At 48.8% G+C, this 21,786-nt stretch overlaps 1 protein-coding gene and 1 long non-coding RNA gene across 3 annotated transcripts in view; one reads left to right on the top strand and one right to left on the bottom strand.

Annotated features, from left to right (window-relative positions):
* Window positions 1-21,786, top strand: part of LOC135399891 (neuropeptide CCHamide-1 receptor-like) — a 213,599-nt gene that overhangs the window by 36,167 nt on the left and 155,646 nt on the right. The gene's annotated exons all lie outside the window — the stretch shown is intronic.
* Window positions 6,851-7,770, bottom strand: LOC135399890 (uncharacterized). Its single transcript, XR_010424443.1, has 2 exons — window positions 7,585-7,770; window positions 6,851-7,334 (listed from the first exon to the last, which is right to left on the bottom strand). It is a non-coding gene; the product is annotated as an uncharacterized LOC135399890 (long non-coding RNA).

Genomic DNA, 21,786 nt, shown 5'->3' with positions numbered 1-21,786 from the left:
ACAACAATGCAGTGCTAGGGTGCAGTAGTGCAGCTGGGCTGGTACATCGCAAACGAACAGAACGTGTTTTGTTGTGTTCCTTTTGCTTCCTGTCTCAGACTCTCAGGTTTTCTCGTTTCAAACGGGAAGGTGTCTGCAAACAGACCAATTTATGTTGCGATAATGTTCCACCATTCTTGTGTTCAAACAACAGCCGGTCTGAACAAAAACTATAGCAAAGAGCTCGCGAGGATTCTGGAATTATAAAGTTAATGTGATACCCACTCTAAGATACCTTCCAAGAAGGAAACCCACAAAAAGTTTTGCAAAATTCGTTCGTGTTTTTTCATAAGACATCAAAAACATCGAATTCGAAACCAAATGCCAGCTTACTCTTGAAACAGCCCTTGCCTGCTTCGCCTCTTCCGGTGACGTAATTGGCGTTGTCAGCGATATTCACAGTCGTTCAGCTGGCCGCGTCGCCAGGCTTGTTGCGATCCGATATACTACCGAAAGCATGAACGCAGATGTTTCTAGCGACTGTTCGGCAGCAGATTGCGAGTCGGGAGACCGCATTTTGTGACGGACAGCCTGCCTTCATAACAGACTCCAGTGACGTCGATCCGCACACTGTTGCCTGAATTCAGCCTGGAGCTCGCAGTCTTCTGCAAAAGCCGATTAAATTCATTTTCTAATGTTTCCGACTGTTTCAAAACTAAATATTCCGGTTACATGTATTTCAGGCACCCACATTTCCGATCGCACCTTCGGTTCACCTGCGTCTTTTGTCCGGACACCACCTTTAACTCGCGCTCAATGTTGCTCACACTAAATAATGTCAAACGATATACGTTTTCATAAATATTGGCAAAAATATTGATTTCTCCAAAAGTTGATGAGCATCTGACAGCTATATTCGTACATACAGCCCGCTGGAACCGGGACCTCGTTCGGCTTACCTGAGCACTTGGGTACAGCTGACATCTTCGAGTACAGCGTTCATAGTAAACAGCAGCGGTGCGTTTTATTTTAAAGCGGAAGCTTTACACGGCCAACCACCGTTTAGGTCCGTCCGTGACTTTATAAGACCACGTGACATCGACCACGTTACAAAAGGCTTGCTACCAATGATGGCCCTATAACGTTACGCGTTTCGCTCAATGACCCACAATGCAGGCAGATTTTTAAAGGTGTGACATCTTGAAATTGTTTACTGTTCCATCGTTTTATGGTTCGGTGCGTGGCGACTGTGATGGTGATGGCGTGCTATTTCCGAGCGATCTGCCTGCCGATATGGCGGCATGTTGCGCGGGGGGGATTGTGCGTCCTGGGCCGACTTCACAGCGAACTGTACTGGCATTTATCTTAAAGCGTTTGAGGCAAACCCAGGAAAAACGCCCAGACAGCGCAGCTGGCACCCGGATTCGAACCCGGGTCACCTCCCAGTCGTAGGTCACTCCTTCCACGCCATCATCGCAGCCAGTAAGCCACGGGAGCCGTGGTGGCGACTGTGGTCGATGTTTTTTAACATCGATCACGGTGACTCCCCTTCAGTTCCAGAGAGGCTCTATAGATTCGCTAACCAGAGGGCGCGGCGAAAATTTGACACGCGCGCCACTTGTACAGAAAATCGGTATGACTGGACTGAGCGCTGGCTACTGTCGTGTGTTGCGCAATGGCGAACGCAGCAGCTAGCATCAAGCTCAGATGCGGCTTGCGCCTTCCTAAACAAGCAGTTTTTTTTCTTTTTTTGACGTACAACTGTAGAACTGTAGACCAAGGAAGGCTTTATGAGTCCGGACACGTTTCTGAAGTGGAAGATGGAGTGGAGTCCTCAAACACCGGGTAGGAGACAGTGCGGTGATAGCAACATGTCTTTTCTCAACTGGTCATCCCGTGTCAGCTTCATGTACATCTCAGACGTAGGTTTTGTGGTTTTCGACATTTTCCGAAAAATGTCGAAAAACACTTCCCGAATTATTATTATTATTATTATTAAATTCGGCATATTCCGAAAAAGCGGACCGCTATGCGGATGTGAGTATAGTGATATACGCTCGCATTTACTACAACAAAAGATAGGTTTTCCTTGTTTGCCTGTTTTCTACTGACGATAAACGGCGTTGTTCATTTAGTATTTCACTTTTGCTTGTTGGTTGTTTCACTCACTCACAAAATAGGCATTGCTTCGCGTGCAATTAAATCGACATCCCGCATTCGGACATCCCGTCCGCCCCGACGGAACATGGCTACAGAAAGAATCCGATTTTTAATAAACCATATAAGTGTCGATAAACACACCCTGAATTTATATGAAAGTAAATGCCGAAAACCACAAACCCATGAAGGGACACTGCGAGTGTAAAGCGGGAGCGGCCGGCAAATGTAAACACGGTGCGGCACTGGCGATATTCCTCAATCGGCACGAATTTGCGTCTGTCACCGATTTGCAACAGTGGCGGGGATCAATCCCAATTTCGAAAACAAGGGAAGACTAAGAGAAGCCTTATTATTTTCAACACCAGTTATCTCCTGCTATACGATGAAACTGGTGTGCAAACATTATGCACAGCAGATGACGTGTGTACAGAAGTTTTACCTCGATGCTTTTTATACAACGTAGTAAAATAAATGATATGCAGATTGCAGAAATGAAGACGTTCACATTCACTGTAAAACAGGACGCATGTATCACGTGAGTAGAATTTGCAGGATAGATCGTACTTCGTTGTCGCGCCAAATAACGTGTATCCAGCGTTGCCTGCGGCCGCGTCTGTACAGCCGGGCAGGGAAACGATAAAACCTCACACTTCCCTCGGTTCTCGGAGCTGCCAAGACGCAGCAATATGAGCCATGCAGATTTGGGGTACCCGAAACGTACTGGTCATTGTAAAAGTCGAAGAAAATCAACAGCAGCTGCATACGGCAGGAAGGAGAGGGCGGATTCGCCTTCAGTGCCGTTTCGCCACTCCTCGCCACTTGGGTGGCTTGGGGCGCTGTCGTCGCCTCCTCGAAACACTAGCGCACGGAGCCTTACAGATCGTCATCTAATCACTAGCAGCTTGACAGCGGTAAGGAGCACGCAAGTGTGTTTGGCAGCACTAGAAGGAACATCGGTACACAGAACGTAAGATGTGGGCACAGTTCCTGTTCCACCAAGCCCAATGATCCCCACATTTACAGCGTAAACAGCAGGTAACTAGGTCGTACATGTGGTTCCGAGGGACGCGTAGTGTGGCTTGACGGCACACATCGCCGATAACGCTGTATCGCGATGGGGGGAGATGGTGATAATGTTGGGGGAAGATGCGATCAGCCTGCTCGGGGGTGGCGGCTCCTCGGTGAACCCAAGGAGGAAGAAGAAGGAACGGTGAAAGAGGGAGGAGAGAGGTGATGGTGGTACAGGAGAGGGAGGGTGTGCAGTCCCTCTTGCGCTGTGTTTTGGGTGGTCCAAGAGGAACTACCCACCACAGGCAAGACAACATGCGAGCATCCCTCAGTAGTCTTCATTGGGATGTTACCTGTACCACGGTAACCGCCAGGATATTGGCGAAGTTACCCCAGCAACGACACCGCGATGGGCGGGATGCGTTGGCTTGACAGGTTGCAGGACGGTGTGCTTTGCGGGAAACAGAGCGTACGAGAGGATCGTCCAGACAGAGCTCCGTAGCTAGTAACAAACACTGACGACAGCCAAGAAGAGCGCAATGTGTCCACGTGGTTGCTGTACCACTCAACCCAAACAGTTGCAGTGATATTTGCTGAATTTGCTGTAACTATTTGTCTGCCCTCTAGTTATGTGCGTATAACAGGGCACGTTTTATGGGCTGTTTATGTCTGTCTCCTTTTATTGCATGATACGTTAGAGATTTCAGTGCGCTCTCTGATTGGCGAGCTCGTCTTATTGAACGCAAACAGCATTGCACAGGCAGGTCCATTAGCGCTATCATTACATCCGGCAGCACTGCACAGGAAGCAATATAAACGTGTCGTAATGTCGTCAAGACTGTTACGGGGCTTTTTTTTAAAACTAATGACAGCATGAGTCACACATCTTGGTTTTGATATTCGCTGCTGAGCCATTCGTGAAGCTTTACTCCTGCGAACCTATGTTCTGTAGTTCGTACATTCTATTTTTTTTTTCATTTAGTAATTACTCCGTGTTCGTTCTTCCATTCGGTTTATTCTTATTCATCGTTATGTACATACCTCTCGAGTTTCTGTTGTCGAGAGATTTCGAAATCTAAGCATCAGAAAAGCGATATTCTGACTACGTGAGTGTATGTACTTCACGAGCAAAGCGGAGGAGGCAACAGAAGTTATTTTTAGCTGCATGTATCGATGCAACTGAATGCAACTGACCAACACGCACGGATAATGACTCCATTGAGACAAAAGATATTGGGTTCAGTTAAGTGCAACCAAACATACTAAAGTTATCCAGGGTAACACCATTAGACTATTGATTTCCGCGCAAAAGAGCACCGTTAATTGCAGAGCATCGCCATAATAACCTTGGCAAGGGGAAAGAAAAGCTGCTTGTTCCGTGCTTTTTGAAATATCATTATTTGGACGTGTTTGCTTGGCATTAGTATTTGGATGCCACTATCGGCAGCAACTGTTCTTCCTTATTTCTTCTAATGTGTTTAACAACATAACACAATCTAGTGACAATGTATTGCTGTAAATAAAAGATTAACGTTGTAGGTCACTTTCTTTCCATTAAACACTGAGGCACAGCTCAAAACGGCGTTCGATGTTCGTTGTTAGCGTTGTGTCGTTATTCCCATGACCCTCTTCACATCGTCCAATGTTCAGACCCAACACGAAACAGACACGAGGCAACACGAAACAGACGGACGCCGTCCGTGTCCGTCGTTTTCTCGTTGCTTCAACATGTTTCAAGTAGGGCTCGGGATCTAACACGTTTTTCCGATTTTCGTTTAAAACATTTCAGTCTAAATGTTTTATACGCCGTGTAGATTCACGTATAGTCTGGGAAACGTTTCCTTATGAAACGTTTAAGCGTTTTGTTTAATGCGAAACGTTTAAGCATTTTGTTAAAATGAAGCTGTTGAACGTATGTCAAGGAGAAGCGTTTAAACGTCTTGTTCATACGAAACGCAACGCTTTTCGAAACGCATAGCAAGTAAGTAAGCAAATAAGTAAGTAAATAGCACACGATTTTTCTTTCAATAATTTGAAAAATCATAAAACCCGAAAACGAAGAACCCTACTCGGTGACGACGATGTAGTGGGATGTTTCGTGCTGAGGCGGCAACCCATCCCGTTGCTTGAGGGGGAATGGTGAATGATGATGAATGTTCAGAGCTCACGCAGGAGCCCTGTTGCTGTTAAAAATGTGATGAGGGCTTGAAGAGCTCGTAGCTGATTCGCTGGGTTGGCTGGAGACAGGGGCGAATGCAAACCATGCCGTGGATAGGTACTACATTACTTCTTAGGAGGAAAACATGTACGTCGCAAGGAGCCATGTCGCAATGCGAACTGCAACTGTACAACACAAAGAAGTTCCAACGTGGTCACGCGACAGAGGGAATAAAGATCCATACGGAAGAAACATCCATAAGGAAAGAAGATCCAAGCGAGAAAGAAGATCCATGCGGCAAAAAGATCCATAGGGAAAGAAGATCCACCAGTGGATCTTCTTTCCCTATGGATCTTTTTTCCCTTTGGATTTTTTTCCCTGAAATCATAGTTATTTAGGCAACTTAATTCTTATCTTTATTAATGGGAAACATGAACGCGCCAGGCATTACGGGGACAGAGACAGAAGTTGTCACCGTTATGCCTGGCGTGTCCATGGTTCCCATCAGCAATTACCAAATACGCCAGTTTCTCACTGTCTTTAGCTTATTACTTCAGTTCATATTTGACTTTTAAGCAACCCTCATTTGTGTTCATTTACGTCGTACATTTTATTATGAACCGACGTGTTTTAATACAGTTTGAAACATGTCGAGCTCGTCGTCTTTTGGGTAGTTTATACTAAGAATTCCGTATTTATCTTCTTTACGCGAGTAGTATTTTGGTGAAAAGACTAACGCGGAAGAGTGTGACTTTGAGCGACTACTTTAGCCTGAAGTATGTAACCTGCTCTTTCCTACTGGTTGCCACTATTGCACTCTAAAACAAGAACATTTGCCAATTATGCTTTAAGAACCAATCACTGTCCCCAAAGATATCATTCTTGCGCCAGAGAGGGAAAAAAGGGATGTGCACGACTTTTGTGGCATCATGCACGCGAATTCCCACAAAGAGCCGTACACCTCCCGTTATGAACAAATTGGGATGGAGAAAAGGATAACACCCATAATTGTAATTCTGCCGGACGATGTCGATGAGATAAAGCTCAGTTTTTGGAGTGTAGCGATTCCAATGCCATGAGCGGAGCGGAGTTCGGTGTACGCTGCGAACGGGGTCGTGGCAACGCTCTATTAACCACCAAGAAACGTAATAAAATGCGCCCACGCACATGTAATCTATCGCTTATAGTAACCAAAAAAACAAAACAAGAAAAGGGAACGTTTCCTGAAGAAACGTTTACGTACGTATTCGTACCGTGAGACCTTTTATGTAAAAGAAAACGATTAAACGTATCCTGGGAAAACGTTCACATACGTATACGTGCTGTTGAACGTATATCTAACAGAACACGTTTAAACGTGTTTTAAGAAAACGGTTAAACGTTTCGACGTTTAAACGTTTAATAGAGAGCTCTAGTTTCAAGTCAACCATCGCGCTCTACATCCTGTTCACCTTCTTGCAGACACGTGTAGCTTTCAGCCATTCAGTACATGACATTTCCAATAAGTCCTTAGGAGAGGGGTAAAGGACGGTGGAGGGTCTCCAGTAGTGTTTACAAATTATATATTGTAATAACCTGTGTAGGAACTGTTAGTAGTAGGCGGTGTTAGTAAAGGTTTCCTCAACAAATCCAGTGATGTCAGTGGCCACAAGTTCATGGAAACGATACTGTCGTCAAACAAAGTTTGGATTAGCGCCATGTACCCGTTCTAGGTATAGCAACGGTGCTGTCCTGTAAGTACTGTTGACGCAGCTCTGTACCGTGCAGTTGCTCGACGAAATCCGTGAAAATGCGTCGATTTTTTGGTGTGTGCCCCGATCCGTCGAAAGAAAAAGTGCAGATCTTCTACGCGGAACACTGTCACTCTCCGTGCACAGGCATTTGTATTTCGACCGCTTCACAACACCAGGAAGTATGCGCATTGAGAGCTCATGCACATGGGAATGGTTATGGTATGACGGTGAGGGGCGTAGCTGGAACTGCCGCATGGGCTCACTCGGCCGCTCGTTACGTGGATTTGTTGCGTAATCTGTGCAAGCCATGCGACATAGGAAAAAGGAAACGGGATGATGCAAAGCAATAATATGGCGCATCTATACAAAGTACCAAGGATCCCTGTAGGCGTTTAGCGAATACACTGGCGCGAGACCGCCCTCATAAAATGGATTGTTGTCCTATCTGTGCACAGGCGCTACAATATATGGCAGGCTCTTGGAAGTGTTTGTTCCGTACACACACTTACACACAATACACCACATGTTGAGTCATATTGCACTTACCGTGGTCTCTCTTTTACGACCTAGTAAAACAGGATATCAGTTGGACCCCACAGCAACTTCGACTTTGCACGGAGTGTTCTTATCCGGCCGTGGCTTCGTTGGGGACGCCAGACAGAAATAAAACATGTGGTATCCCCAAGGGGAAATAACGGGAACGTAGTCCTCTAGGCCAGTTCCCTCCCAGAAGATTCCAAAGAATGGTTTTCTTTTCCTTCTCCTTCTCTCCCCTATCGGATTTCTCCTCCTCGTCTACAAGGGGAATGAAATTTGTCCATGACATTCTTCTAGAATTCAACCGGGTTTTGCGGCAAGTTCACTGATCTTATTGACGCATCAAGGTAACGGGATGTTTTCTGTGATTCGGATAAGATCCTCTATAAAAGAATGGAAAATAATCTACCCTGGCAGAGGCACCTTGCACACATGTTTTCTCCTTGTCCTCTTTCGGTTGCTGTGAGGCTTTTTCCCAGGTGCTACATCCAAGGCCAGCTTAAATAATTCAGGGGGGGGGGGTATATAGGTTTAATAAAGAGGAGGTGGCGTCCACGCAGGGAGAGGTCAGCCAGACCTATGTCGGCTTGCTACGCCCTGGTGGAGCAAAAAAAAAAGGAAGAAAAAAAAAAAAAAAAAACGGCCGGTTTCTTTGCAGTGGGGGCGAGTGCCCAGGGCCGCGGTTCTCAGTTCACAACGTAACACTCAGTTGGGTGTCCTGTAGGTATTGCAGGAGAGCCCTTGTAACGGCTCCCTGTTGTTGGCGTGCGACGGGGCCGAGAAGCACGGCCAGAGAGAGCGAGCCGTGTCCCAGGCGTTGGAGGCGATTGGCGAGGACAGCGCGGGCTGCAGAGTACTCCGAGCAGATTAGTAGGAGGTGCTCAACGTCTGCTACTGCGCCACAGGTAGCGCAGCTGGCTGAGCGACGCTTTCCGACCCTGCACAGGTATTGCGGTGTATATGCGACGTTGAGCCGGAGCCGATGCAGCAGCGTTTCTTCTGCGCGGACGAGCTGCTGGTATGGAGCGAATTGCATTGTCGGGTCAATGGACTGGATATACGCATTGGAGCGTACAGCGTCTTCGACAGAGCGACGCATTTCGGAGGCACACCACTCGCGGATCTTTATAAGGCAGGCGGACGATGTGAGCGGCATACTAGCTGGCGGGCCGACGTCTTGGTGGGCACGCCTCGCGGCGGCGTCCGCTCGGGAGTTCCCACTGAGGCCTATGTGGCTGGGAACCCACTGTAGCCGCACACCGTGGCCAGAGGCGCAAAGAGAGTCGCATGCGGCGATGATAGCCGTTTGGAGGTCGCTGATGATTTTGGTGGCGTGAGAACCCAGGATCTCCAGGGCTGGCTTGCTGTCGGTGAGGATCGTCCACTCTGCAGGTGGGGAGGACGAGATGTGCTGAAGGGCCATATTGATTGCGAATAGCTCTGCTTCCGTGGAGGACGTCTCGTTGGGGAGCTTGGACGCTCTCTCAAAATCTTCGTGGGGCACATAAAAGGCTGCAGCTGCTCCACCAGGTATCACAGACCCATCAGTATAGACGGTCTGCCTTCCGTGGTGCAGCGAGGATAGGTGTTCCAGGGCAAGTTGATGTGCTACAGGCGCTGGCGTGTCGCTTTTTTTCCCGAGGCCATGGATAAATGTGCATATGGGAGGTTGGTCGAGAGCCCATGTTGGGGTAGCATACGATACGTGAGATGTGGGAGGTGGGACAACACCCTTCAGACGGCGCACTGCGCTACCAAAGGCAGACGCGGGGCTGTCGTGGTCAATGGTCCTGAGGTAGTGGAAAGGGTGCCGAGTCATTAGCCGCGTGTAAATGCGGAGGGTCTCTCTATCTCGCAGGGTGGTAACAAGTGGTTCCCTGGCCTCTGCAAGTACCGAATAAGTTTCCGTTGTCTTGGGTAAGCCCAGGCATGCGCGAAGACTGCGAGACTGAATGTTCAGGAGTTCGCGCTCGTGAGTCGTCCGCAGGCCGTGCAGCACTGGGATGCTGTACCGCAGGAGGCCGAGCACGAGGGAGCTGTGAATTTGGCGAAGATCGCGACAGGTGGGGCCCCAAGACGCTCCGGAGATGCGGCGTAGGACGTTCACTGATCTGCTCGTCTTGACGGAGAGGTTCTTTATGTGCTTAGACCAGGAGAGCTGTCTGTCAATAATCACGCCAAGGTACTTGCAGTGCGTCACAAATTGAAGCGGGGTTCCGGCAACATGGAGAGGGTAGCTGGTGAAGGGCCGCCGAGTAAACGCCATGGCGGCTGTCTTGCTAGGGGATACACGGAGTCCTCGGTCGGCAAGGTAAGACGCGGTGGTGTTGAGAGCGCCTTGTAAGCGTTGTTGAATGGCGTCCCGTCGGACCCCGGATGTCCATATGCAGATGTCGTCGGCATAGATTGTGATGCGGATATGCTCAGAGAGGCGCGCCGGGAGTGATGCCATAATCAGATTGAACAGCAGCGGACTCAGTACACTACCTTGTGGCACTCCACGGGAGACGGGAAAAGCTGGAGTATCTCCTGATGCAGTACGGACGAACAGCGTCCGGCCGGACAGAAAGTCACGGACCCAAGAAACCATTCGAGCTCCCACTCCCGACTCTTGCAGGGAAGCAACAACGGCACTGTGGAGAGCGCTATCATACGCCTTCATGACATCCAAAAAGACAGCAACAGTAAAACGTGCTTCCGACTGTTCTTCTTGAACACTGGATACCAGGTCGATCACGTTGTCGATGGACGACCTCCCTTGTCTGAACCCTGCCATGGCCTCGGGGAAGTACCTCACAGTTTCAAAGTACCAGGTTAGCCGCGAGTGTACCATGCGCTCCATTGTCTTCGCCACGCAGCTGGTGAGTGCAATCGGCCGAAAGGAATCGATGTCATGGGGCGATTTTCCAGGTTTTAAAATGGGGACCACCATTGCCGACTTCCATTCTGCGGGAACAACACCGGCGCGCCACGACTCATTAATGAGCCGCAAGAGCAGCTGGCGTCCGCGGAGGGGTAGGTTGCGAAGGGTCTTGTATGTCACTAGGTCTGCCCCAGGAGAGGTGTGCACTGGTGACTGTCTTAAGGCCGACTCTAGCTCCATGGAAGAGAATGGGTGGCTTAAGGAAGGCTCCATTGGTGGATCAGGAACAACTGGGATATCGCAGGCTGACGTGAGGTCGACAGTGGGTGATGAGGTCAGCCTACTGCAATAGTCTTCCGCAAGCTCCATCTCCGAACGACCTGTGGCTAAGGATAGCGACCGGAACGGATCACGCTGAGTAACCGGCTTGGTTAGACCCTTCATCACCGCCCATATTCGGGAGAGAGGTGTGCGTGGCGACAGCGACGATGCAAAGCTTCTCCAGTGGTTCCTGGCTAGTTTGCGAAGGTGCCTATCGACGGCTTTCTGCACCCGTTGAGCTTCACGTTTGTCATCAGGGAGGCGGGTTCGACGAGCGCGCCTTTCCGCTCTCCGGCGTGTCGCACGCAGGCGCGCGTACTCCGCATCAACGGCCGCGAACTTCGTCGGGAGGCGAACGACGCTTGTGCAAGCGCGCGTGGCGCCGACCACAGCACGGCAGAAGTCTTGATGGTTGGCGCGCTGGAGCACGGAGTCCGTGAGGGCGGATTCAACAGCAGCCCTATAACGGTGCCAGTTCGTCGACCTGGCGGTACGCCTGAGTTGGGTCCCAGGAGCTCCACGGATGTTGATCAACAGCGGCAAGTGATCACTCCCCAGCGTGTCAGCATCAACTTGCCATGTGAACTGCCGGGCAATCGAGGCGGATACAACCGTGAGGTCCAGGCATGACGAGACAGAAGACGACGGTACAAACGTTGGAGAACCGTCGTTAAGGAGATGGAGGTCTCGTTCTTCAAACAGCGCTGCAAGGCGTTCCCCTCGCGAGTCAGAGCGTGTACTACCCCAGGTGACATGGTGCGCGTTAAAGTCCCCACACAGTACATATGGAGGCGGGAGGCGGTCTAGAATGCACCCTAAGTCGTTCACATCATAGGAGACGGCTGGGGGCAGATACACAGAAACAACGGTGAGGTCGGTAGTGCCCATCCGGACCGAGCAGCAGGCGTATTCCCCTCCATCGGTTAGCCCGATGTCCCTGCTCAGAGAGGGTATGTCCGACCTAACAAGAACAGCTGCTCGACTCTTGGCACCTCTGGGCTTGGAGGCGAAGGTGATATAGTTGGAGAGGCGGAAGTCATCACGGATTCCGCACTCCGATATGCACATGAGAGGGAATTTGTGCCTCCAGGAAAATTGACGGAAATCAGGTAGCTTCGACTGCAGGCTTCTCGCGTTCCACTGAAAGATCGTTGTCGTTTGGTACTGCACAGCCATGCTGCCAGTGGCGGAGCGGTAAGGGCGCCCAGCTGATCTTAGTGGCTGCTACGCTTAGGGCCGGATAATAAGGTGGGAGCGATGGCGTTCTCGAGCTGTAGGATGGATCTAATTTCAGCAAGTGCCTTGCACTCAGGACAAGCGGCGACGATGGCTTTTAATGCCGCGAAGAGTAGCCTGATCACCACGACCTGCATGTCTCCAGGGTCGTCGTTCGCTCGGATCGGTGATGGCCGGCGGGCCTTCTGAGAGTGGGTCGGCAGCGGGTCGCCACTGGCCTCAACATGCGTTGGCAGAGCATCGCGAGGGTGGGGCAGGGGGGGGAAGTCACTGTCGCTCAATGGAGGGGGCCCACCAGCCCCATTGCTAGAGGCAGCACGGTGTCGTGACTGCAGTCTTCGCCGCCGCCGCCGTCTGCGGTGCTCGCGGCGTTCCTCTTTCTGGACCTTCACCTTTGCCTCCTGGTAACTGCTATTGGAGCGCGAACGCTCCCTTGCAATGCGCCGCTGCTGTTTCCGCTTGGGGCAGTCGTTGGATGTTGCTAGATGATTGCCCTGGCAATTCGCGCATAGGGGGTCGTCTTGCGGGCAGGCAGAACCGTCATGAGACGTTCCACAGTTTGCGCAGACCTTCTTCCGGAGGCAGCACGCAGCAACATGCCCATGTCTCAGGCAGTTGTGGCATTGCGGTGCGTACGGTAGGTAGTGCTTAACTCTCATCGTGAGGAGATGAAGACTGATCTCTCGTGGCTTGACAGTCCCGAGGAATGTGAGCCTCACAGCACCGGCATCCCTCTTTATTCGCCTCGCTGCAATGACCGGGGCGTCAGACCGGATCGCCAGCCTTATCTGGTCGTCGGACAGTGAGGTGTCGACACCGGTGATAACGCCATAGCACGAATCAGCCGGGCGCGGTTCATACGCACGGACAGGGATCGAGCAGATCCTCTCGAGTCCCAAGAGAGGGCCTTTAGCAAGCGGGGAAACGGCTTCCACCGCGATGATGTTCTTCGCATAGTTCGGTCGTATTTCTTTAATTTTTCCCGGTTGCTCAGACGTAAGGAACTCGGAGAGTCTCAGGTGATTCAGCCTGGCAAGGCTCACAGTCGGGTCCCGTGGAGCAAAGATCACCGTACTTCCCTCAGGCGGGGCAAGCCGCGCCGAGTTCAGACGGGCGGTCTTCCGCGCCCTTTTGCGGACTTCCTCGAACGGTTGGTCATCATCGTCGTCCGAAGACGTGACCATGGCGTTGTCGCTTAGTCGCTTTCGGAGGATGATCGTGCTGCTACTGGAACAGTCAGTGTCACTATCGGCGCTGCAGTTGCTGCGAACACTCTCCATTCCCGGGGGAGATGCACAGGCCGTCCCGCGCCTTGCAGCGAGGCAGGGCCTGCTGAAAGCCAGGCCTGGATGAGATAAAGCAGGAACAGAAAAAGAGGGAAGCGAAAGAATTGACAGAAAAATTACGGAGCAGGAAAGCGCACGTCAGAACACTTCGTCGTCGTCGTGGTTAATAATTCAGGCACATTCTCAACAGCCTTGGGCAGCACTTTCTGCACGTGCAGCGAGCGCGCGGTCCATTAGGAAGGAGTGAAACCGGATCAAGTCTCACATCAAGAAGGCTTATGCGTCTTCCGACCTCTGTCCATGCGTCTTCACCTCTCTGTCCCATGCGTCTTCCGACTTCTGTCCACTGCACATCAACACAATATTACCGCAAAGGAAATATTGCACGGCATGATGATCAGCGTTCAATTCCGGACACTTGATTGTCGTCATCTACATTGTTTTTATGTCCATATAAATTGAAGATCGAAAAGGGAAAGATGGTAAGGTCAACGTTCTTGCGGGTAATTAAGAGCAGCGCCTGCCTACTACAGTCAGCTGTTAGTCCTTAAAACTCTTAAAAAAAGGGTGTGTTGTAACTCCTTTTGGGGGAGTACACCCTTGCCACATATATCACTCCCTTTGGAGTGTACAATTACTCTCCATTACCCTCGTTAAGGAGTGAGGAGACTCCTTAACGAGGGTAACCCACCTTGTTTTCAAGAGTGTACAAGCAGAATCTACTCTGGATTGCACGGTCGTCCGTTCCATACGCTCTTCACCATTGGCAGTTAGCTCTTCTACAATTCGACCTGCAAGTTTCCTAGAAGTTGTGCAGTTCTGATCGACACATTGCGAGAAGACGGAAGATAGGTAAGGTCGGACTTTCTCGGGTTAAACCCGATTCCGCCCGAGTGTTCTTTCCCGAATCAGTTTCGCACCAAGTCGGGTTAAACGCGATATCTCCCGGAATTCCGATCACGTATTACGTTGTGTCATGTGTCACGTACACGATTTAGAGGCAATCTGTGCGCGCGTCTGATGAAAATATTATCTGAGCGCAACAATGAACTATGTGAACTATGCGAAGCAAATTTAATGTTAGTGCTTCATTCAATGAATCATTGAGTGCTTTCACACGTCAAGCGTCCTGGAACAGCTGGCTGCTCCAGCGCGACCTACGTTCATATTTTTTTCTTTCTACTTCGATTCTATTCTAATGTTACATCATGTCGTGTCTGTGACTACAAATCGCGACGAACGCATGTTTGATCAATATGTGCACCTCAAACTACGGGCCGCTTGTGGTACAGAAAAAAAAAAGTAACACGATAAAAATAGCACCCGATTTCACCCCGAATTCCAGATTTCAAAATGGCATCCAATCCTCCTCCCCCCCCTTCCAACCCGAATCCGGGAGAGCAGTTTAACCCGAAAAAGTTAGACCCTAAAAATAGAGCAGCCCAGTGTATGATTGAAATATGGAGGTCGTCGACAAAGCTTCAGAGAGCGGCGGGAATAGATAGGTTTTCCGACGACTACCATATTTACCAGTTTCACAGAACGGTTCTTATATACCTGAGAGGGAAGCTGGAATTATACGAGGCACACGGAGACACTGTCATGGTTTACGATTGCTTTTCCTCTCAGGTAGTTTCCATTGCGAGGTCCCCTTTTAGTTAGGTTTTGGTTACGCACAATACTGTTCGGAAGTGGCGCTCGACGAGTGATCGGATACGTTCTTTACAGGGGCGAGAACTGCATGTGCGAGAGATTCGCGTGAAAGGTTGGCTCAGCCTAGTGCCATGAATAGGTATATGTTTTCTTTTTATTAAATGCACTTTTATTTCGTACGATACCCGTGTATCTTGAATATATCTGGAAAGATGTATCTGGTAGATCGTCGTACATTTCAGAGAGGCAGAAAGATGCACTCCCTCGTTAGTACGTATTACCCTGTTACTAGCTGCGTAGTTTTACCAAATTACCGTGAGCAATGAGCTGTAGACTATTCCACGTTACGTTGAAAGGCCCCGAGGATGATCATTAAAGTAATGTGTTGTTGAGAGACTCATATCCTTGTTGCTCCGTGCAGTGTACTCCAGTCCAGTACATGGCGAGGGATTCCCGAACGACCCATAACTTTTAATGAATGGAAACAAGTGACTAGTCAAGTATTTCGAAAAGTGAAGTACGTCTCATGAGAAGACTGGAACAGTTTTTGCTTTGAAAGACCAGCACTAAGTGTTCGTGAGTGGTCTCTAAACTCTCGTATTACAAATGACAGGCTGCAGGCCCCACACCGCAATCGACGTACAATGGACTTCCGCGAAAGACTTCTTGCGTGCCGTCGCGCATCACTTGAACCATTAGTTAACTTGAAGGTACTAGGGGAGGGTGGCTGAAGTTTCGCGGGTGCACACTAGCGCTGATCTTTGCCCTGGCGAGAGGAGCAGTAATATTTCTCTAGTGTGACGCGGGTGGGCAGGCGGGGTGTACCTCGAAATGTTTTAAATATTTATTTACAGATACTACTGGCCACCTCCTGGGGGCCTGAGTAGGAGCGGTAAAAATAACAACAAGAACAACGCACATCGTTCATAAAAATTGAGCCTCAACTCCCGCCAAGAATTGTCCAATGGTATCTGCGGACACAACATCGTCTGACAAGCTATTCCACTCCTCGATCGTTCTCGGGAAAAAAGATAATTTAAAAGCGTCTAATGTGCAGTTATACGGTTTAATGTGAGAACTATGGGTGTTACGCGTGGGGCGCTTATCGAACAATAAAGCGTACTTGTCCTTATCAATTTTAAGCTTACCGTGCATGATTAAGTATAAGGTTTTCAACCCCGCTAATCTACGCCTTTTCGTTAAAGTTTTTATGCCTGCCCTCTCGTAAAGATCACTAATGCTACTAAGGGGCCTGTATCCGTTAAAAATAAAACGAAGCGCCCGCTTCTGCACAGCCTCTAATCTAGAGCTGTTCCTCACTGTAGATACATCCCACACCCCGTTTGCGGATTCTAAAACTGGTCTAACATAAGTTTTGTAAGCGGTTAATTTAGTTTCCCAGGTGGCATGCCTAAGATTACGTTTTAAAAACCATAACTTCCCTTGAGCTTTACAGACGATGTTATCCACGTGACGATTCCATGATAAATTATTTGCAATGGTAACACCAATATATTTAAAATTGTCAACCCTACCTAGGACATGTGCACTAACCATATAATCAAAAGTAAGCACTTCTTCTAAAATAAAGGGATCGAAGTCTCCGTTGCAAAATAGACTACTGTAAATAAATAACTGACTATAAAATGCGCAGTCACGCGCGGGAAACTGCACAACGGCGAACTTAGACTAACCTGCACATGGAAATGCAAAAACCGAAATTGGACTAACCTAATAGTAAACTAACCAACATGCTGCTCCGCATTGTCCGCCCAGCTAAGCCCAACGGCTGCTAAAATGTGGCTTTCGCTAAAACGACTTGGAGAGACATCGAAAACCCGTGAATTTGAGTGGTTAAATATTGATGTAAACGGCATATCATCTGACGAAGCAATCGAGCATTCTCCTTGATTTTCCTTGTTTCGAGAACGTCAATTTCGAGATCGGGGATTTCGCAACCGGGAATATCGAGGTTCTCCCGGCAGGGGTGCTATCATACTAATGATGTATAGCGACGCGGAGAGCTTCCCAACGAAAAAAGCGGTGCTCTTTATTAGGGATCTGCCAACCGAATCTGCGAATCCAGGAATCCTCGAATCCTAGGCAGGGATTCGAGATTCGGGAATCCGAATCCCAGTGCACAAAGCGGCGAATCGAATCTTTCGAATCCACCAACCACGTTTGTTTGTTTCTTTTTCAAATTGGCGCCTCCGGAGTCCGCCGAAAGGAACGAGGAATATCTCCGGTTCTGCTACATCGCTTTTGCGCAAAATCCCCTAATTAAAGAGTTTATTTATTCATTCAAGATACCCCAAAGGTTCATGGACATTACATGGGGGAGTGGAATAACATATACCACTGGTTTAGTTAATTAATGAATTTTAGTTAATTAGTGATCTTGTAGTTGCATCTTTTTTCAAGAGAATGTCATATAACTCAACTGCGAAAACGGCATCTGTTTTGCTCTGCTAGTTTGCTGTATAAAAATTCTGCAACGAATAAAAAAAACACCCTACATGTAGTACATTATACTGTGAAACTCTGTGTCACTAAAAGCTTTCTTGCCTTATGCTTCACGAAACACTATATGCGTTTTCAAAAGGCAGTCGTTTTCTGTTGAAGTACTTTTGATTTCAATGGGACCGGTCCATTTGATGCCACTTGTTCAACGCACACAATGAGAGCACAGTGTGTCGACAGTGCTGTCCATGTCCACATAAGCTACGTGTTCAGAAGCTCTGCTCCTTTCACGAGCCTCTCATCCTCTAGAGATTGCCTTTCATTCACAAATGTGTGGACCTTGAGGATTAGACGAAGTCTTTGTCTGAGATAGAACGTGCCAGTCGTGCATCCCTCCGCTGGTCAAAAGTTTTCGGGAAACTTGCTCACTCAGTACGCGGTGCATAATTAAGCGAACTGACTTTGTGCAGAAAGATACCTTTGTTCTTGTCCTGAAGGTCTTCGTTGCGAGAAAAACCGAAGTTGGTTTCGTGAACAAAGCGTTATAGAAGTCGATTAAATACCCATCAGAGCTTCTGCGCGCAGAACGTGCTTTCGGAAGTGGTCGGTTTTCGTGGTATTTAACATAACCCAGACGGGCCCACGTCCCAAGTGTCAATGGAACCACTTGATTTACTTTTCTTGGTTTATTCTGACTTATGAGACCCTTCTGTTGGCGTGTTAATATGCACGGGTTCGAGTGCTGGCACCGGTTGTGTTCTTTTTGAGATGCTCTAAGGCAAATACTAGCACAGTTCCTCATGAAGTCGGCCCACCACCACTCACACAACGTGCGCACAATGAGTGCATCTTTTTTTATCCTTGCAGTGTACACCTACAACTTGTAGACCCCTGTCATGCATTCCACGCGCATGAAATCTTTGTTTTGTAGCAATACTTCACCAACCTAGGATCATAGTCTCACACTGCATAAACGCTTTCACTCGAAGCCGTTGTGTCCGTATAAGCTTCCTCCCCCGTTCTTTGGATCGGATGTTACAGTCGGGGTTCGGCATTCGGACCTGATGCAGTATCAGTGTTCACATTTCAAGCAGTACCGTTCTCTTCATGCATATTTAAATATCGCCTTTCATAAAACGCATTGGATTACTAGTTCTGGTACAGATACGAAGCTCCAGTCTACTTAACCACCACGGTTATATGAAAACTTCACTAGTACCGCTAAACCCAGCTTAATGAAAGTATCATCTGCAATGCCTGTCCTTAGTCAACGTCACGGAACTAATTACGGCAGTGCCACGTTTGCCAGGGCGCGATTTCCTCGTGATTAAAGGTAGTGCAGCGCCTTAATGACGAATTATTTTTTCTCCTTCTGTTATTTCCTATCTCGTTCAAAGCAAGCCGAAGCGAAAACTGAAGAATGTCCACCCCACGCAAACATGTGAAGGGATAACTTGTTTTCTGGTCTGTCAAGCGTGCCGTATTAGTCATTGCTCGTTATTAAGACAAAGAAGACGTTTTCTTAGATTCTTGTGCCGTACTTGTTTTTCTCACGTCTCAGTATAAACTTAACTTTCAGCTCCAGGATAAGTTTGTGTACGAGAAAGCTCAATTTCTATTATTACTGTCCATATGAATTAAAGGCAAACCAGAACAGGCATTCAGTTCCCTTAGAAGTCGGCCCAGGACGCACATTCCCCCAGGACGTCAGTCGTGACGTTGCCTACCTCTGTGAGGCCGACAACGGCGAGCCCTTTCACCAGCACCGCGCGTTCATACGCAGGTAAATATCGTCGCAATTGAACCAGATTCCGGTGAAGAATCACCAGCTAAAACTCAGCTTCGAAGCTAGGCGCACGTGGTACTAGATTTAATGCGCGTGGCTCAGGGTGCGGTGGTCAGAGCCCAAGGTCTTGCAAACAGATGCTAAAAGCAGGCGCTTCAAGCAGGTCCTGAAAACTGGTCCCACGAACTGGTCCTGCAGGAGGAACCTATACAGGGTGATCTCCAGCGGGCATAGGTGGGCATTTCGTTGCCACTTCACTCACCCTCATCTCATCTAACCTGATATGTGCGACCGTTCATTCACCCTCACCACGCTGCCCTCAGCAGTACACGCCCTCACTCAGCCCCACACATTGCTTTAAAGTGTTGCCCTCACAAGCCTTCTACTCATGACCTAAAACCCGTCAAGCCCTCACGGCCCTTCACCCTCATATACATTCGACTCATAGCAGGCCTCACGAGCCCTTCACCCTCACCTCAGCCCGTTGGATGCCTCACAACCCTTCAACTTGTTAAAGGCATATGAGGATGAATGGCTCGTGAGGCCGTGAGGTCTCCAATGAGATCAAGGAATATGAGGGTGAAGGGCTCGTGAGGTTGCGGTTGCTGCCGCCTTTTCCGAATTTTGCGGTCGCCGCTGTTGCAATTCCAGTCGAAGGGTATAGCATAAGTCGGCGATAATATGCCTCTTGCACCACGATACAAAGGGAGTCGTCCATTTAAAGGGCTCTTCCGCCGACTTTTCTGAATTTTACGGTCGCCTCTGTTACAATCTCTGTAGAAGGGCATAACATAAGTCGGAGATAATATGACTCTTGCACCATGATACAAAGGGATTTGCCCATTTAAAGGGCTCTGCCGCCGCCTTTTCTGAATTTTGCGGTTGCCTCTGTTACAATCTCTGTAGAAGGGCATAGCATAAGTCGGCGATAATATGCCTCTTGCAGCACGATACAAGGGGATTTGTCCATTTAAAGGGCTCTGCCGCCGCCTTTTCTCAATTTTGCGGTCGCCGCTGTTACAATCCCAGTCGAAGGGTATAGCATAAGTCGGCGATAATATGCCTCTTGCACCACGATACAAGGAGATTTGTCCATTTAAAGGGCTCTGCCGCCGCCTTTTCTCAATTTTGCGGTCGCCGCTGTTACAATCCCAGTCGAAGGGTATAGCATAAGTCGGCGATAATATGCCTCTTGCACCACGATACAAAGGGAGTCGTCCATTTAAAGGGCTCTTCCGCCGACTTTTCTGAATTTTACGGTCGCCTCTGTTACAATCTCTGTAGAAGGGCATAACATAAGTCGGAGATAATATGACTCTTGCACCATGATACAAAGGGATTTGCCCATTTAAAGGGCTCTGCCGCCGCCTTTTCTGAATTTTGCGGTTGCCTCTGTTACAATCTCTGTAGAAGGGCATAGCATAAGTCGGCGATAATATGCCTCTTGCAGCACGATACAAGGGGATTTGTCCATTTAAAGGGCTCTGCCGCCGCCTTTTCTCAATTTTGCGGTCGCCGCTGTTACAATCCCAGTCGAAGGGTATAGCATAAGTCGGCGATAATATGCCTCTTGCACCACGATACAAGGAGATTTGTCCATTTAAAGGGCTCTGCCGCCGCCTTTTCTCAATTTTGCGGTCGCCGCTGTTACAATCCCAGTCGAAGGGTATAGCATAAGTCGGCGATAATATGCCTCTTGCACCACGATACAAGGAGATTTGCCCATTTAAAGGGCACTGCCGTCGCCTTTTCTGAATTTTGCGGTCGCCTCTGTTACAATCTCTGTAGAAGGGCATAGCGTAAGTCGGCGATAATATGCCTCTTGCAACACGATACAAGGGGATTTGCCCATTTAAAGGGCTCTGCCGCCGCCTTTTCTGAATTTTCCGGTCGCTTCTGTTACAATATCTGTAGAAGGGCATAGCATAAGTCGGCGATAATATGCCTCTTGCACAATGATACAAGGGGATTTGCCCATTTAAAGGGCTCTGCCGCCGCCTTTTCTGAATTTTGCGGTCGCCTCTGTTACAATCTCTGTAGAAGGGCGTAGCATAAGTCGGCGATAATATGCCTCTTGCAGCACGATACAAGGGGATTTGTCCATTTAAAGGGCTCTGCCGCCGCCTTTTCTGAATTTTGCGGTCGCCTCTGTTACAATCTCTGTAGAAGGGCATAGCATAAGTCGGCGATAATATGCCTCTTGCAGCACGATTCAAAGGGATTTGTCCATTTAAAGGGCTTTGCCGCCGCCTTTTTGAATTTGGCGGTCGCCTCTGTTACAATCTCTGTAGAAGGGCATAGTATAAGTCGGCGATAATATGCCTCTTGCAGCACGATACAAGGGGATTTGTCCATTTAAAGGACTCTGCCGCCGCCTTTTCTGAATTTTGCGGTCGCCTCTGTTACAATCCCAGTCGAAGGGTATAGCATAAGCCGGCGACAATATGCCTCTTGCAGCACGATACAAGGGGATTTGTCCATTTAAAGGGCTCTGACACCGCCTTTTCTGAATTTTGCGGCCGCCGCTGTTACAATCCCAGTCGAAGGGTATAGCATAAGTCGGTGATAATATGCCTCTTGCACCACGATACAAAGGGAGTTGTCCA

This window comes from Ornithodoros turicata, chromosome 7, assembly GCF_037126465.1.
Source record: "Ornithodoros turicata isolate Travis chromosome 7, ASM3712646v1, whole genome shotgun sequence".
Lineage (NCBI taxonomy): Eukaryota > Metazoa > Arthropoda > Arachnida > Ixodida > Argasidae > Ornithodoros > Ornithodoros turicata.
Note: the sequence above shows the minus strand (reverse complement) of the source record. Positions and strands in the feature narration are given on the sequence as shown.